The 6,265-nt window shown below is 36.2% G+C and overlaps 1 long non-coding RNA gene across 1 annotated transcript; it reads right to left on the bottom strand.

Moving 5' to 3' along the window:
• Window positions 1-1,531: 1,531 nt before the first annotated feature.
• Window positions 1,532-5,403, bottom strand: LOC307176877. The gene is made up of 3 exons (XR_013824927.1): window positions 5,316-5,403; window positions 3,997-4,086; window positions 1,532-2,252 (listed from the first exon to the last, which is right to left on the bottom strand). It is a non-coding gene; the product is annotated as an uncharacterized lncRNA (long non-coding RNA).
• Between the last annotated feature and the right edge of the window lie 862 nt (window positions 5,404-6,265).

Raw genomic sequence — 6,265 nt, 5'->3', positions numbered from 1 at the left:
ACCGGGTAATTGGTGAACTCATGAAATGCGATAGCGAGTAAATGATACTCTATTTTAGTCAGAATGAATTGCCAAGATTTCACTGCTATAATACCAACACTATCTCACCTGAAATGTTTTCACTACTTGGCTCCTAAAAATAGAAGTGCATAAAGGTTCCAACATACATGTGTATTTGAGCTGATAAGCTTTTTCTTTTAAAAAGAAAAGTACGTGGGCTTCCCTGGTAGCGCAGTGGTTGAGACTCCGCCTGCCGATTCAGGGGACACGGGTTCGTGCCCCGGTCCGGGAAGATCCCACATGCCGCAGAGAGGCTGGGCCCGTGAGCCATGGCCGCTGAGCCTGCACATCCGGAGCCTGTGCTCCACGACGGGAGAGGCCACAGCAGTGAGAGGCCCGCGTATCACAAAAAAAGAAAAAGTACGCAAAGAGTTATATTATGTAAAGGTAAAAGAATCAAAAAACAACATTACCTGAATAATTTATCTATGATGTATGGATTTTACCCTCAATATAAGACCCAATGGAACATTTCAGCTCAATAACATCAGTGCACTACAGACATAGTCTAATGATCCTTAGCTACTATCAGACTGTGATTAGCCTCAGGCTGAGCCCACAAACGCAAAACAAAGTCAAGAACTGTAAATATAAAAAAATAAATCTAAGAAAAGCAAATCTCAAACGTTTTGCCTCGATTATAAAATATTTCAGACAAAAATAGAAATATAATATTTTTCTTCTTGACTGTCTCCCACAATACACAGGCAACTAGATGACTCTTGAAATACCTATTGAATTTATTTATGAATTATCTAGATAACTGATTATTCTCATATCTCTGCTGCCTATGTGAGATGTAAGCTACTAAAATATTTAACACATACTCACGTCTCCTGACTACTGTCATACACACATCTATGATTCTACAGCTATACATGACAATTAATGCTGACCCAGAAAGCTTTCCTTTTCTTGGCACAAAGTGCACAATAATTCAATACGAGGGATCATGCTGAAAGAAACATTTTAAAAAATCTTGCTTAGCATAATTTCTTACTTTTGGTACAGTCAGACTTGGTTAATCTAAATCTTAGTTTGAAAATTTCATCTTCTTGTGCAAATGTGTCTAAAAATTTGAAATGTAATGGCATACTATTTTCAACTGTCTGGTTACTATTTAAATATAGCAGGCTATAAAACCATGAAAATAGAAGAATCAAACAAATTAACAGGGTGTGACTAAATTCTTCCTTTCTATTGAAATAAATGCTTCATTATTTTCATATGAATTTGGCTCAAGCCATATTATGTCAAATTATTTATGATGTTTTCAGTGAAGGTATCTCCATTTTATACCTTCCACTATCAGGAGCCTATAATGAATGATACATTACAGAAAATGTGACGTTTATCTCAAGGTCACTTTCCCGCTGACAGACTCACTGCTGACAGCAAGATCAGTGACTCCTAAAGTGGCTGTGCTGGTGCTGTCTTGATACTCCTAACGGTGATGCATCTACCTTGTTTTCATGTTCAGCAATGATGCTAATAGAGAGTGTGAAAATCCACTAACAAGATCCACCTGAAGAAATGATTACCTCCAGAAAAACGTCTTATCATGCCTTTAATGGTATTTTGAAAGCTTTAATGGATCCCTGAAATCCTACCCTATAAATAACCAAACTGCCACTCATTTGCTGAGGGAAAGTAGGTGAAAGTCAATCTTTGACAAGGATATACAAAAAAACAGCCAGCTTCTTTCAGATGTTAAATGTATTTGCCTTTGAACTCCAACTATTTCATAAATATTTCCTTTGACAGGTATATTTTTCATTCTCACGTATTTCTCTGTTTGTGGTTAATGGTGCACTCTCTTAAATTTCAAATTATCATTCCTTATTCATACTTCTTGACAATTGCTACTCTATTATTTAGAGTTATTTGCAGAGTATAGCAAAACGGTATATCTACAATTCTTTTAAAAGTCTTATACAAAGATATGTCCCCTTAAACCAATTTTTGTTCTCAGTATGGAGTACTGCATTATAACATGCTGCTAGAAGATTATTATGAAATGTCAAACATCTATCAGGGTCCATATTGCTTTTCATAATAATACATATTTATTACACATCTACTGTATCGCACTGCATTGTATATTATAGCAATACACAGTGTGGAGAAGACAAGGTCCTGACCTTCAGGAGTCTGTCACCAATCTTCTGGCTGGATAATATTAGAGGCATAGTCTTATAAAAAAAAAGAAGAAGAAGAATGATAAATAAAATGCAAATAAATAGAAACAGTGATTATTCCAATAAAAAACATTATGATTCATATATTCCCTGATATCTGAATATAAGAAAGAATCACGTACCTTTATTTTTCTAAAATTAGTTAGAATTTTGACTCTATTTTTCTAAATTAGCGTAAATCTAGGTCTGCCTCCAGTAACCTGGTTACCGGGAAATTCAGACGTATATCTATTTCTTTAGAGAGAAATTCAATTTACCAAAATTAACCCTGATAAGGGTGGGAGGATTAACTAGATACATTTTCACAGACGCCATAAAGTTGTAAAAGAGCTGCTTCAGAAAAATAGTACCAGGGACAAACGGTTTCACCAAATAAGTCTACCAAATATTTAGAGACCAGTTAGCACGTAAATGATGGAAAACATTCAAATTCATTTTATTAAGCAAAAATAATATTGACAAACAGCCTGATAAGGATAGTGGACAATAAAGAAATTATAGACTAATATTACTTATAAGTATTGCAAAAATTCTAAATAAAATATCAATGAGTAGTTCCAATACCACCAGTAACACACCCTGCTTATTATGGAGTGAATGCAATGTATTCATGTGTTGAAGCCCTAACCCCCCAATGTAATGATATTTGGAGACTGGACTTTTATGGAAGTAATTAAAGTTAAATGAGGTTATAGGGGCCTGATCCATAGGATTTACTGTCCTTATAAGAAGAGATTCCAGAGAGCTCAGTTGCTCTTCCTCCAGATTTAGTAAATGTTCTACCACTTGGAAAGCTTATTTTCCTTTTGTCTTTCTTTTTTTTTTTTAGGTAACCACACCAACAAATACTTGTGAAATAACTGATATATGAATTAACACATAGAGTATGGATAGTGGACAAGACAAGTAGAGCATTCCTGACAGGAGTTACATTGTCAGAAAAAGTACAGGGATAGAGCTACTAACAGGAGAATTTTTTATAGAGCCAAAATCTAGAGGAGCAGTGAAGGATGCTTGGGGGACAACTGGAGAGCAACCAAAGGACACATGCTCATCATTGTCAATGAAATGTTGGGTCACAGACTTCCAGCATTTGGAGATTTCTGAAGTATCTGGTAGATTTCTCTATAAAGGGAGAACAACCTATCTTAAAGCAAGATCGCCTAAGATAATATGAATTAAAGTAGAGCCCATAAATACAACTAAGGGTTTTCCCTAACACTGTTTTACCTTCTACATCATCAAGGACAACCTTACCTTTTGAATCCACTACCTTTGAGCCTCGGATTCCCATTTTCTCATTCCTTACCTATAACCCAAAGTTAAGTTTGAGAATACTACCTTTTCAAATTTACTGTGGTAGGTTCCAATCCCAGCCCACTGCCCATACTGCACCTTGCTGGGTTTATCTCTGGGGCAAATGAAGAACTGTATGCTCAGTAACTCAGATTCAAAACTACCACATGAAATTCTAAGTACTCTGTGTAATCAAACACTGGAGCTTTTGCTGTTACAGTAGATGGTTCAACCGTATGTGATAAATCATACAACTTTGCCCTTGTTTCACTAATTGGTTTAATCTAGGATCCTATTTACTAAGTCATCCTAATGAAAGTGTGGTAATTTTTTGTTGATGACCAATTCCTTCTAAATATTTGACTCTCTGATTCAGAAGAAAAAGTCCTACATAAACTTTATTCATTCATCCATTTGGCTAGTGAGTCATTTATTCACTTACCAAACATCTTCTTGAGCACCAACCATATGCCAGCCAGTGTTCTAAATACTGTGTTAGAAAAATAAAGTCTGTCCTCATGAAGATTACATTCTAGTGAAGGGAGATAGAAAATAAACATAGAAATAATTGAACAAGACAATTTCAACTAGTGAAAAATGCAATAAAGAAAATGACATGGGTTAATTCACTGGAGAAGCACTGAGTGAAAGGAGCTACTTTAGGTTGAATGACCTAAAAAGACTCCACTGAGAGGGCAGTACTGAGCTTAGAACTGATAATTAGAAATATGTGATTGAGAATTGCAAATGCAAAGACCCAGAAGTGGGAGAATGTTTTGGAGTAAAACAGAAAAGAATGAGGTCTGATACATAGCAGGATCAGATTATAATGTTCCTTCTGATTTTTATGTTTCCTGAATTTTTGTGGCCAAAAAGGGTGAGGTATGCATGTTGTCCAGATAATACTAATGTGTAGGGCAAGCTTTGAAACTAAGAACCCTGCAAAAGAATTCTGAGAAACTCACTTCAGGAGGATGTACGGATACCATGCAAAATGTAAAAATGTATTATAGACAGGAACAGACTCAGTTTTGCCCCAGTGAGCACTGTTGCATCCAATTAAGCCACCTGACTGCTTTTGTCATTATGTAATCAGTCTGCACACATTTAAAGCAGCAGAAGAAACATTCCCAAATTACTCCACACTTCCACTTGAAATTAGTGCTTATTTTAAGCTGAAGCTTAGTGCTAGAAAAGGCTCACTTGATCTCTATCCCACAACATTGAGGAAGACAGCATTCACAAAGGTAAAAGAAAGGTTGTTTACCCATGGAATTCAGTTAACATGAAGATCCAATCTAGGTAATTTATATGAGAAGCCCAATTTCTCAAATCATATGTTTGTCAGTTCTTTACTTGTCTTTGCAGATCCAACAAGCAGTTTGTAGTCATTTCCACTAGAATATTCTATAGTTGTTTCTTTGTATTTCTAAACAATTCATGGATTTTAAAAAGTTTGATAGAAATAGATTTATACATTTTTTGTCAAATAAAATATTTAGAAACATCTAAATGACAAGCTATATTTTTAGATATGATTTTCACTTCTGATAGCCTGTACTTATAACTTCAGTGCTTTAATGACAAAAAACCATGGTAATGACCAAGGGGTTAGTATCAAATACTACAAACTGCTAGTTATTCCCATAATAGAGACAAGTTATTGTTGGCATCATAAAATGGAAGTGTTACAATCTGAATGAATACTGAGTTTACACAATGTTTCGAACCTTTTATAAAAGAAATGCTTTTTAAACCTACTTGAGGGCTTCCCTGGCGGCGCAGTGGTTGAGAGTCCGCCTGCTGATGCAGGGGACATGGGTTCGTGCCCCGGTCCGGGAAGATCCCACATGCTGTGGAGCGGTTGGGCCCGTGAGCCATGGCCGCTGAGCCTGCGCGTCCGGAGCCTGTGCTCTGCAACGGGAGAGGCCACAACAGTGAGAGGCCCGCGTACCGCCAAAAAAAAAAAAAAAAGCCTACTTGAATGAAATACATCCCATGTTAAGTATTGGGTTTTATTTTCTTCCACTGAATCTATAGATGATCAAATCACTTAATAGTTTTCTCTTTTTTCACATTTAGGCATATTATTAGTATTGAAAATTAAGCATAGAATTTAAAAGCAGAGAGAATAGTAAAACGAACCTCTTCCCCAATTTCCACAATAAAGCGTGCACGGCAAAACTTGTTTTAGCTATTTTCACACACACATGTCCCTCTCACCCTCCACTGGGTTACTTTAAAACAAATACCAGGAATTTTATAAATCCATCTATAAATTTAACATTTTTCTTAAATTCCTGAACAACAGAGGACACAGTCCAGCAAGATACAGGAATTTTTTCCCCTGAATTCCTTTCAGCTTTTCTCCCTTAATGAACTAGGCTGGATAAGACTCAGATAAGACTAATTATATTCTGAAATCCATTCTCCTTTCCCTAAAATATTAGCCCAAGATTTTTCTCAGGTCATCCTGGTCCCTTAGTCCTTTAGAAATAAAAATATTTTTCAATCATAAAGCACAGCCAGCCCCAGTTCTTAGCACCTCAACAAGATGAGAGACAAAGAGAGAGAGAGAATGTGACCCAATGGTGTCTTACATCAAAAATCACCAGGATATGCCTCTTTCATGCAGTTTAGCTTTATAATTTCTGTATTTCCCCAAGCAATGCTTCACCAGCCTAACCCAATCGTATGAAACGAGAACCGTG

Source organism: Stenella coeruleoalba (assembly GCF_951394435.1).
Source record: "Stenella coeruleoalba genome assembly, chromosome: 18".
Taxonomy (NCBI): domain Eukaryota; kingdom Metazoa; phylum Chordata; class Mammalia; order Artiodactyla; family Delphinidae; genus Stenella; species Stenella coeruleoalba.
Note: the sequence above shows the minus strand (reverse complement) of the source record. Positions and strands in the feature narration are given on the sequence as shown.